This window comes from Homalodisca vitripennis, chromosome X (assembly GCF_021130785.1).
Source record: "Homalodisca vitripennis isolate AUS2020 chromosome X, UT_GWSS_2.1, whole genome shotgun sequence".
Classification (NCBI taxonomy): Eukaryota; Metazoa; Arthropoda; class Insecta; order Hemiptera; family Cicadellidae; genus Homalodisca; species Homalodisca vitripennis.
Genome location: NC_060215.1, coordinates 154812736 through 154825735, shown reverse-complemented (window position 1 = coordinate 154825735; position 13000 = coordinate 154812736).

Below are 13000 nucleotides of genomic sequence, written 5' to 3'. Positions count from 1 at the left end.
ACTAAGATCTAGAGATTCTCATGAGAAACTTAATCGAAAGATATGTCAGACCAAAATGCCTCCCACACTAAGCAGACTTGATCACTAACACTTAATTACCAAGAAACTTGTGAATTAAAAAATCTTGGCATTGGATTTCAAACAAAATAAATTCTCAAAGTTGCGAAAGCAACAGAAGCAGATGTACATTCAGGCAAGATACTGGACAAAATGAATTAAAAGATCATTGAAAAAGGCCTCTAAAATAAAGGCTGTTCAAGGGTTGTCAGCTTTGGAACTAAGTTTAATTAATAGTTCAGCAACAAATTATTAGGAGAAAATATATAAAATAAATTAACCTTGGACTATCACATTAGTTACCTATGCACAAAGTTATCTAGAGTTGTTTATCTCTTAAGTAAATTAAGAAACTGAGTCAGTCAAGAAATTTTGATTACAGCATGTTACACGTTTTTCTTTTCTCATTTACAGTATGGTATTACTCTCTGCAGGATTAGTGCAAGTCCAAAAAAAGTCTTTATTTGGTGGAAGAAGGCTTTGAGAGTTATAAAAATGTGTCTAAGTGAGAATCTTGCTCATCAAAATCAAAAATAAAACTAAAATTTTGACTTTGCTTAGTTTATATATTTATTGTATTTATTATTACTCCAGTTTAAAAAAAAATTTGGGCAACTTTACAAATAGACAAAACATAAACGTCTTGCACTATACAAGAAAGAACTATTAGCTAGATCTACCAATTAGATTAGATGTAATTAAAAACAGACATGTGTTTTTAAAAGTAAAACTTTTCAATAAATTACAAGAAAAATGATGGAATGTTATATAAAGAAAATTTAAAGTTGCCCTATAAACGTGGCTGAAAATCCAATCTTTTTACTCCATACATGACTACATGGCCTGTGACATTATTACTTTTAAGTTTTTAATCCAGTTTTAATTTATTTTTAGATAATTTTTTAATTTAACGTGTCCATTTTATTGTTTTGTAACATTTTCCTACTAGTGTTTATTTGGATTATTAATCTTTTCTCTTCTATTAAAGGAATGACTTATATGTTATAAAAATAATATACTACGGTATATAATTTGTTGACTTTGTCTCATGATCTGTAATTTGTGCTTAACAACAATGAAAATAAGTAAACAATAGACAATAAGTAAACAAAGTAAACAATAGAATTTTAGACAGTATTGAAGAAGAAACAATATTTGCAATATGCATGCATTATATCAAACATCACAATACATCTTTTAGTGAGTTCTAGACAAAAACTCATTGTATACAGAAATATCGGATAGTATAATTCTTCACTATTATTTGGAAAAAACAAATTTTCTGAACTATAGAAAGTAATCAAGCTAAACCTTGTTTTTTAAAATGGAAGTACAAGTGTAGAGAGCAGGTTTTCCATAAACAAAGCAGAAAAGCCTTATTCTATTTTGCCTTATTGTCCGAAGGAGTGGTGGCAGTGCTATCAGACTTTTATGATCTCCTAAAGTCTCCATTTGTTGGAGATAACATTCAGTTATATTATAGATGCAAGGAGGAGATATTAAATATATTTGGAAGAAAAAAAAAAACAATTATTTTGGAATACATATATCAGAAAGAAAAAGAAAAAGCTTATAAAAATGGAAGCACCCAAGATGAAGATAAAATTAAGAGCTAAATTGTAATTCTAAAACAAATAGGCAATGTAAAGGGCATTTAATACCTTAACCTTAATTCGTAATAATTACCAAAACTTATATGTCAAATCCTTATGTAATTTTTCTTACATACTTTTTAAAATATTGTTCACTACACATTCAATCAGCTATTAAAATACAATGTTATGTTATGTGTAATGTTCTAAAATTAAGTATGAAAAAGTGAAATATCTCTCTTCAAATCCATGTTCAACTTGAAAGTCCAGACATTATTTGATTATCAGAACACAACCTGACTTATAAACAATTGCACCACAAATACATGCTCAACTTGGAGGTTCCACACATTATTTGATTATCAGAACACAACCTGACTTATAAACAATTGCACCACAAATACATGCTCAATTTGGAGGTTCCACACATTATTTGATTATCAGAACACAACCTGACTTATAAACAATTGCACCACAAAATACATGCTCAACTTGGAGGTCCATACATTATTAGATTATCAGAACACAACCTGACTTATAAACAATTGCACCACAAATACATGCTCAACTTGGAGGTTCCACACATTATTTGATTATCAGAACACAACCTGACTTATAATCAATTGCACCACAAATACATGCTCAACTTGGAGGTCCATACATTATTTGATTATCAGAACACAACCTGACTTATAAACAATAGCACCACAAGTACATGCTCAACTTGGAGGTTCCACACATTATTAGATTATCAGAACACAACCTGACTTATAAACAATTGCACCACAAATACATGCTCAACTTGGAGGTTCCACACATTATTTGATTATCAGAACACAACCTGACTTATAAACAATAGCACCACAAATACATGCTCAACTTGGAGGTTCCACACATTATTAGATTATCAGAACACAACCTGACTTATAAACAATTGCACCACAAATACATGCTCAACTTGGAGATTCCACACATTATTTGATTATCAGAACACAACCTGACTTATAAACAATTGCACCACAAATACATGATCAACTTGGAGGTTCCACACATTATTTGATTATCAGAACACAACCTGACTTATAAACAATTGCACCACAAATACATGCTCAACTTGGAGGTTCCACACATTATTAGATTATCAGAACACAACCTGACTTATAAACAATAGCACCACAAATACATGCTCAACTTGGAGGTTCCATACATTATTTGATTATCAGAACACAACCTGACTTATAAACAATTGCACCACAAATTCATGCTCAACTTGGAGGTTCCACACATTATTTGATTATCAGAACACAACCTGACTTATAAACAATAGCACCACAAATACATGCTCAACTTGGAGGTTCCATACATTATTTGATTATCAGAACACAACCTGACTTATAAACAATTGCACCACAAATACATGCTCAACTTGGAGGTCCACACATTATTTGATTATCAGAACACAACCTGACTTATAAACAATTGCACCACAAATACATGCTCAACTTGGAGGTTCCACACATTATTTGATTATCAGAACACAACCTGACTTATAAACAATTGCACCACAAATACATGCTCAACTTGGAGGTTCCACACATTATTTGATTATCAGAACACAACCTGACTTATAAACAATTGCACCACAAATACATGCTCAACTTGGAGGTCCACACATTATTTGATTATCAGAACACAACCTGACTTATAAACAATTGCACCACAAATACATGCTCAACTTGGAGGTCCATACATTATTAGATTATCAGAACACAACCTGACTTATAAACAATTGCACCACAAATACATGCTCAACTTGGAGGTTCCACACATTATTTGATTATCAGAACACAACCTGACTTATAAACAATTGCACCACAAATACATGCTCAACTTGGAGGTCCATATTTATTTGATTATTCGAACTCAAACTGAGTTGTAAACAATATCACGTCTTCCACATTGCGGATCATAAAATAGTTTCAGATCTATGCCCGAGGTTGAAAATACAGAAGAGTGGAGCATACATACTACTGGTTGATTTACTATAATGAGTTTTTTTTTGTTTATGATGTCCTAAATGGGTTTAGAAATATTTTTTTGCAGATAGTTGATATATTGTACACTTTTGCAGCCTGAATCATTTTTCTGTAAGTTTTATATAAACACAGAAAATGATTTGAATTCTTCATTGTCTGTAGAGACAATTCTTTTTTAATTTAGGAGAGAAAGTTTCTCTCTTGAAAATAGAATTTCATTTGTGATCCAAATTTTGCTTGTCATTTTGGTGCCAGCTTTAAATGTTTTAGTAGGACAGTAAAAATTAAAGTGATAATGTATGCAATTTGAATTGTTGCTCTATGGGTTGTAACAAATTTAGAAATTACTTTTCTTTGGTAATCATCAAGGAGAACCTTGTTTTTTTTGTTTTAGTAATTTTTGGTTTTCTTTCAATTTGTTTTTCACTGATAATAGCCTGTTGGCCATAGTGATCTGAGATTCCTGTGTTAACCACATATACTGTGACATTTCAAAAGTTGGTAATAATATTGTGTGATCAATAGTAGATTACTCAATACTACAACAGAGACATCTAGAGATTGTGGTGTATCTCTGTAACAGTTACCTGTGTTGGAGATTTTAAAACAATTCAAGGTGAAATGACTTTAAGAAATCAACTAATTGTTTACTAGGTGGATGGTTGCTGTTCAATGTGTTCACATTGAAATCTCCCACCAGTACATTATTTTTTATTTTTGGACGGGTCTGTTAGTAAGGATTCAAATTTAGAGAAAAATATATCTTCATTTCCTCTTCAACAATAAGATCCTATGTTCATACATGAGCTGAATTTCTTCCATTTTTTATTTGTTGCAAATTGGGAACTTTGATGAAGCAGTCGTAATGAATCATGAATGTATAATTTTGAATTTGTTAGTTTACCCTAATTTGAATTGGCAAACTTGGCTCTTTGCTGGAAAGTGGGCCTTCTAAAAGAGAGCAAATTCTTTCTTAGTTTACTGATAGTCAGTCTGTTGTAATGGTGACGTACATCCGGAGGACTTCACAGTGTCAGCGATGACATGACTCGGCTGGAGGTAAGGGACAGTGCCACACCAGTGGAAGTAAAGTCTTCAAAGATATATCAAACAATATTTTTACAAATATATTGTAATTATATATACTGTAGATTTTTCTCTGATTGAGTCAGAACCACCACACTCCACATTTCACATTTCATTATTCTATCACCACGGCAAGGAAGCGACCATAGACGACTCTATAATATGCATCGCAGGGATAACATCGGATAAGTGGCCAAACTAACACATCAAATATAGAAACCTTCAGGTGTTGTTTGCGGAATGAATCATGTATGGATGTATTTCAACCAACTGACCAAGTGCAAATTCAGCAATTTCGATGAGACTTTAAGTTTGTGTTCCTTATAAAAAAACGAGCCCAGAAATCTTCATACTCAAGGAAAGGGCCAGTGACCGTTACGTGGAAACAAAACATTAAATTTAGATTTGATGCATCTTTTTCATTTGGAAATCATACGAATCAAACGTCATTGTAAGGAAGCAATCAACAAATCCAATGTAGATATTGTATTGGAAAGTTTGGAGAGGGTGTCAAACAAATAAAAACAACCGAGTGGTCTGTGATTGGAGATTTCCAAAAAACAAAGAATCAAATCATCCTGCATGACAGGGCGAGTAAAACTATTGATGATCCGGTTAAAGTCAGAAATATATTTAATGATTATGAAATATTTGCATCATTGGCACAAAGAAGCTCAGTCTGGATATCCAGCGGCTATATAGTGTAATCTAAATGAAGGTGTATTCTCATTATCTATCAGAGACATCTAGGCTATACAGGAACTCAGTCTGGTTACCCAGCAGCTACCTAGTGTAATCTAAATGAAGGTGTATTCTCATTGTCTATCAGAGACATCTAGGCTATACAGGAACTTAGTCTGGTTACCCAGCAGCTACCCAGTGTAATCTAAATGAAGGTGTATTCTCATTGTCTATCAGAGACATCTAGGCTATACAGGAACTCAGTCTGGTTACCCAGCAGCTACCCAATGTAATCTAAATGAAGATGTATCTCATTGTCTATCAGAGATATCTAGGGTATACAGGAACTCAGTCTGGTTACCCAGCAGCTACCCAATGTAATCTAAATGAAGATGTATTCTCATGGTCTATCAGAGATATCTAGGGTATACAGGAACCCAGTCTGGTTACCCAGCAGCTACCCAATGTAATCTAAATGAAGGTGCATTCTCATTGTCTTATCAGTTGTACTACTGAGTGCACTACAACATGATCTCAAAGCATGGCAGAGTAACCGAACCTTCTGCAAATAATGTAGAACCCTTCCATAGGATGGGAAGGGTTGATTCAAGCCAATAGTCAGATTGCGGACGCTGCACTAAGCAGAAGATAGTATCTGAGGTAATAAAAGTCTAAATCATCATTTGAACCGGACGGTATATCACGGCGCCTGCTGAAGAGGTTGGAATTAAACCCATGTGGCTATTAACTTACCCATCAACCTTTAATTTGAGTTTGGAACTTTGTGGTGGACTGAAGTGTGATATTGAAAGTACGAGTAAGTTGTTATGTATGTTCAGATACAGAACAATGCATAAAAATATACGTAGTAATGACTGTAGCAACTACCGACCTTCAAGGATACAGAGACCATTTCTCTGCAAGCTGATCGACTTCTTTGATAGAAAGAGTTATTAGCATGCCTCTTCGGATTTACCAGGGGCAAATCAACGGTAGATGTGATCAAATTATCTGGTGTCTGTGATAGTTAGGATTCTAGATTATGTGAAGCCGGCTGTGGGTATCTTTTTTGGTATGATAGAGCCTTTTACATGATAGAGCCTTCGACCATAGGAATGAGTGGCATCTCCTAATTGTGAAGTGCATCATAATTGGAGAGTAGAACATAAACTGTTCATATGCCGTTTATGTATGGCTGGAAATGTAATTGATGTGCGTGTTCGAGGGCAAAACGGATTGAGAGAGGTGTTCCTCATGGTTCGGTTCTCGGGCCTACTCTCTTCTCGATCTTCATAAACGATTTACCGTATGCATAAAATAATTAAAAGTATGTTTATTTAGGGATGACAAATCACTTACGGTATTTGCGGCTGATGGAAAGGAGGATCTATGAGGAATTGAGTTCTCGTCTTCAGTGTGTATGCTATGCTATAACTATAGTATTGACGATTTTATAGTTCTCACTGGGAGAATGATTTAAAGTCAATGGAGATTGCATTACATACCGACTGACATTGAGGCTTAAGTGAAATTTATTCGACTTTATAAGAACTGAATAAATGGATAAACCTAAGTGTGAAGGGGACTTCGATGTCAGAATGAATGAAAAATTTTAGCTACAACAAACATGACGATTACCATAACATGTCAACATGTTTTTTGCAATAAATATTAATTATTATTATAGTAGCTTTTAGAGGTCTGACTGATTACCAACGAAAGCAAGATGTAGATGATTGATTTCCACATAAACAACAGGACAAACTTTGATCCAATAGGTTTCTCTCCTTGGTGGCTATGAAATATTTCCGTATAACGTTGTAAAGATTCTAAGAGTGCATGTCGGCGAGGATTAATTACACTATGATCTCCACAATAATGTGATTTTCAAGATGTTGAGTTCTGGTGTTAAAGAAGTTCACTTTTGCTCTCCGGAAGGTTTTACTTACTACGGGAGTATTTATTTTCTCATGTCGTACGCTGTTTAAATGCGTGAACATGAGAACGTAACATCCAGTTTAGTTTTTAAAACTTCATAGAATAGCAGTTATCTGCATAAAGCTACTTCCATACGTTTACGGGTGTATTATTACAGATTCTCGAGTCTGTTGCAGGGTCTCAAACCCCTTTACAAAAACTTTTATTAGGCTATAAAATCATAAAAAGTGAATTTAAATGGGAAAAGCTGTGTTAAAATGTGTACTTCTCGAGCAGTTTTAGTTACCGAATTTCACATAGCAATAACATTTTAAATTGGGCTAAAATTATTTCTTTAAATTGCGCATAGTTTTGACGTAACAATTACTGTCAATGCCGTATAATGGTTTTCTCTGGGTTACTGCTCTCATTATTTTTCATAACTGATTTAAATATCATCTGTGTTTACTGCTCTATGCACAATAAATATAGACCAATAAACTTGACCTATGAATTCTTAGTTAATAAAAACAAAATGTTGTATGATTTGTCATTTTTAGACATTATTTCTCTTATATGTTAAGAAAGAAGCTATGTCCTTCAGTCCAGCGCGCGAGAAATGTCCCAGAACAAGTAACATCGTTACACAACTTTCTTCAAGATCAGTTGCTGTAGTATAACGAGATTGTTCCTCCGTTGAAACTGAACTTGTTATTTGTTGGATGTTTTTAGATTTATATCTGTAGTAAGAAGTGCTATGTTCGTGAACAGGAAAACATTACGTATTTTAATAATCACTTTCATTATCCCTTGCTTTATCAAGATCTGCTTAATTTTTATGTTTAAATGAATTAATTTAGATGTAATCAGGCAAAAGGTAATCAATAGTTATCTATAAAAATGTACTAAAATATATTTTACTTGCATATAATAAGGCACTTATTTTTATTAGTTTAAACGTTTTTATCATTTACGGGGCTTTTATATTTTGTGAAATTTTTAACTTTGGGACGATGGTGTTAGTATTTGAAGAATTTTATTCGGAAAGTGATTAATGTAATATTTAATATAAATCTTACTTTCGATTCTACTACTCGAAATTTTATTTCACTATACTATGAAGAAATATACATGTATGCATATATTTATATAAAACCTTTCAGCAAAGGAATGACAGATAACACGGAAGTATTCCGGGTCACATAGCACAGAAACATTGCTTACACAATTATCTTCCTGATATGTTTTGGCCCCCCTGAGAGAGCCATATTACACTATAACTGCCGATAACAGATCAGATTGAAACAGTTAGAAAAAAGAGAAGAAGACATCATAAAAATCTCTTACACGAGAATGAGTATAGTACTGAAAAGACAAACTAAGGCATTAAAAAAACAATTTACGAAACAAAATAAAGAACGTCCAAAACCCTACATTACTTACATTCAAGGAACGGTCGATAAAATATGGAGGACATTAAAGAGGCTCAATATTGGAACTATATCAGGCCAACCTAAAAGTTGAATGACTGTTTCAGACCAGTGAAGGGTACGATTCCACTGTGTACGCCGAGAGTCTACGATATCCCATGTAGGCCTGGCTCAGTCCACATTGGGGAGATAAAGAGTTTAACATACACAAGAGTGAGTGAACACTTTAGATACACGAAACGTAAAGATACGGAAAATAAGCCATAGCAGAACACAGTTTCAGGACCAAACATGCAAAAGAATCCCACAAATCAAAAGTATTTGCATAAAACTCCCCTACTATTATCCAAGAGTAATAAGAGAAACTTCGAGAACGATAATGACTTCAACAAAGAAGACTGCATGAAATTGCCTAAAAGTGGAGAACCGGCGATAAAGATGCCATATTAATCATAACTGGTCCACTGGGTTGGTTAAGCTTCTTCAACCAATTACGAGAAAGCCCTTCAACTCAACTGTACAGACGACTGATTATTATTGGCAGTTTCGGTTCAATATATGTAGATTGAAGATGATTCTCCACAGCAGCGGGCATAAATATATCAAGAAGATACTTATGTAAGCAATGTTTCGACGCGGTGTGACTTTGATGTTAGTTATTACACGGCCCGCGTAAGCCCAAGAACTAAAAGCAATAATACACAGATAAGTAAATAAGCAAGATAAGCAGATAAGCAAATTTTTGAAATAAACCCCGTTTGAAAAATAATAATCCTCCTCACTGCGTACACACCGCTGTTGACTGATGTTGTACGCTGTGTTATAGATTTTTAAAATGGAATACCAGGTATTTCTGAGAGATGTGATTATTGCTGGGAGGAATCGCAACTCAAGAAATACAGGAAATCGGTACAGACGTGCCGTGCCGTTGCCGTGTACTGCTGGGTTGCAGCTGATTAGTTGCAGGCGCGTGACGGACTTACCGCACTGTCTTTTGCTAGCCGTTGTGTCTCTTGCAGTTTAAGGCGATTTATTTTATTTTTTTGTTCGTGAACAATACTCTACCATGCCGAGTTGTGTAATATAAATTACTATAGGTTTCTAGAAAATTGTGAAATACTACAGTGGCTAGTTAGTGTAAGAGGTTAGACTATCTTTATTGGAAAGTTCCTGAGATTTATATTCAAACTAATAGAAGACTGCTTTGTGGTAAAGGGGGTTGGACTGCCATATCCTGTCCATGTTATTTTATGCATATTTGGGAACATTTATTTCGTAAACTATTGCACATAGAATCATATTCTTATATGTATTTAAAGCACACACCATCTTCAATATTTTAAGCAAAGGGTTTTAAAAAATGTCATCATTACAATTTTTGAAGAATGTAAAAAATACGTGTCAAAACCTTAATGTTTAAAAACAGTTACAAAATTGATAAGCTTATATTGAAAATCCCTCTGCTTAAAATGTAGAGTTCAAATATATGAGCAAAATAAAAAGGAAATTTACCTGATACCTATTATAGTTTTTAGAAAAATGTACCTAAAAACAAAAATACCACTCTACGGGAAAACAGATTTAATAATGCGAATAAATAACAAAATCACATAGCTAACCTTCAATGCATTCCAGCTCCATGTGTTGGATTTTCCGGGCGTTCCATCTCTTCATAAGTGTCTTTCAGTCTTTTTTTTCTATGGAAAGGTGCTTACGGCACTTTTTTGTAGTTCTTGAGTCTCTTTCTTTTGTATTCTAAGTTCATCTATAGACTTCATTGCTTGAATACGTTGGTTGCCTGGAAACATCTCTGGAAAATACAAAGCAGTATTCTGTAAAATTTTCAAAATAAATCGTATAACATTTTTAATTATAATGGTCCAATTAAATACTTCCTCATGTTACACAAAGCAGCATGGTAGAGTATTATTCACGTGTACAAAAATTAAACTAAAGTACCTTAAGCTGCAAAAAATATCACCAGTAACAATAAACATGAACATTCGCTATGGCTACCAAATGTCAGTGCGGTAGGTAAGTCATGACGCGCCTGCAACTAATGAGTTACAACCCAGCAGTGCACGGCAACGTCATGTCCAGTTCTCTTCCATCATGATAAGCAAAACTTATATATTTTTCCTGAGCTGTTGTTTGACTCATACGAAAATAAAAATTGGTGGTACAAATTTGGTACAAAAATATAGTGTAGTGTCTTTTTTATTTACGACAAAGTTTTTTGTTACCTGTGAACCGACTTCTAAATGGTTAACAACTTGTTTTAGTGATTGGTACAAAGTTTTATTTTTGTGGTACAAAAAGGTAAAAAAGTACAAAATTCAGAGATAGTTTTTAAAATGATTCGTGATAATCGGCTCACAATTCTATACAGTTTTAGTTTTCTGCCGTGCAAAGTGTGTGTGTTACTAATATAAGAGCTAACTGTTTTATTGTTACGCGACAAAGCTGGGCAGCAAGGTGAGGATGCTTCGCTATCGGTGGAAATTGTAAGGTCGTATATCGGAAACTGTAATCGATAGTAACAATTTGAGGACAATATAAAATTTCAAAGCGTATTGAAAATATTGTATTATTGGAAGGATAGCATACATTTGCAATAATTATATTTTTAAAATATAACAGTACGTTTCGAGGAAATCCACTATATTCTTGAGATGTCATAAAGACAAAAATATCTTAAAACATAAAACTAAAAAGTGTGGTATTGGACTGCCACACGCTAAATTAAGTTGGGCAACAGTATGCTGTACGTCAAAAAATAAAGAATATACCTGATTGGCGCATAACATAAACTTCAGACGGGTGAGAATGAACGAAGCGATATCAATGCGCAGAATTAGGTGAATTACTCACCACGCATCAGGGAAGGTTAAAAACATCAGGGGGGGGGCATCAGGGGGTGCCTTAGGGTTATTTGACACCTGAGGAAGTGGGGAGATTTCAATCCTTGCAACGAAGTGTTGAATTTTTAAAATAACGATGAACGATGGTAAGTATCGAAATCCTTTTGTCTTTCAAAATACTCCATCGTCAATAACAAATTTTAAACAAAGACTCTCTTTGTTTCTACAATAATAAATATTATTGATCCCTTATCCATGAATTTTATATAAAAGATCAATGTAAAAACTTGACATGTCAGTTTCTGTGTAATACGTTTTTTTGTTCTCTTAGGACAAGAAGCTTATAAATTGCACTTAGTCCTATAAGAACCTTAGCGCTGCTTCCGGAGTGACAGGATATTCAGGATGGGTAAGGTTAGGGGGTAGGGGCCGCCTCCTATCGAGATTCATGAGGAAGACTTAGGGCACTACGTCTCAAAGTCATGTCTCCCCGAAAGAAGGAGAGGCCAGCTCTGAACCAGCCTCTCCAGTTAAAGCAGGCAGGAGGTGGCACACCCTTGTTGACTAGCAAGAACCTCTGAGGTTAGGGAACGAACCCCACCAACTCCAACAGTCATCTCCCACAGTAGACTAGACCTATCGAATTGCCCCAGAACCCCAGAATCTCGACATTTGCGGTTAGTGATGTGCCGCTGCTGGACATCCATAAGGTTGCCCAGATTTAAGTGACACATCGGTTTTTGGTGTGTCCAGTGGTAGGTTCAACTGTAAGGTATAAACCAGCCAGAAGTGATCCCTGCCGGGTCTTGTGTACTATGTTAGTACAAAGCTGATATTATGCGATATAATATAGTTTAGATCAGTGGTTCTCAACCTTTTCAACGCTGCGACCCCCTTTTTAGGTTGAGAATTTTGGCGACCCACTTCTTGTAACATCGTAAAGTAAGCCTTTGTATGCAAAAAGACAGCAATAATTAGTTTTAAAAAACATAAAAAAACACTATTCAAAACTATGTAAAAACGTTAGTGAGCACTAATTTCTTAATAATTAATAAACGATCCGGTAATAAATGTAACGAAAGTAAATTTTAATCATTTTCAATTCTTCAATATCAAAGCAGGCAAAGACTGTGCGCAGTGTATTTACAGAATGACAGCCTGACATGGAGCTGCGCGCGCAGCCATCGCACGGCGCAATTCGTCCTCCGACAAGCCACTGTGCCAGTGTGCCAGTCGACTGCCTGTCGTCTTGAGAAATAGTGCGTACTTTGATCTTCAAATTGAACACTCAAGTTTTAGTATTAATAATGGATAAGTTTTTTAAAAAGAAAAGCTTCATG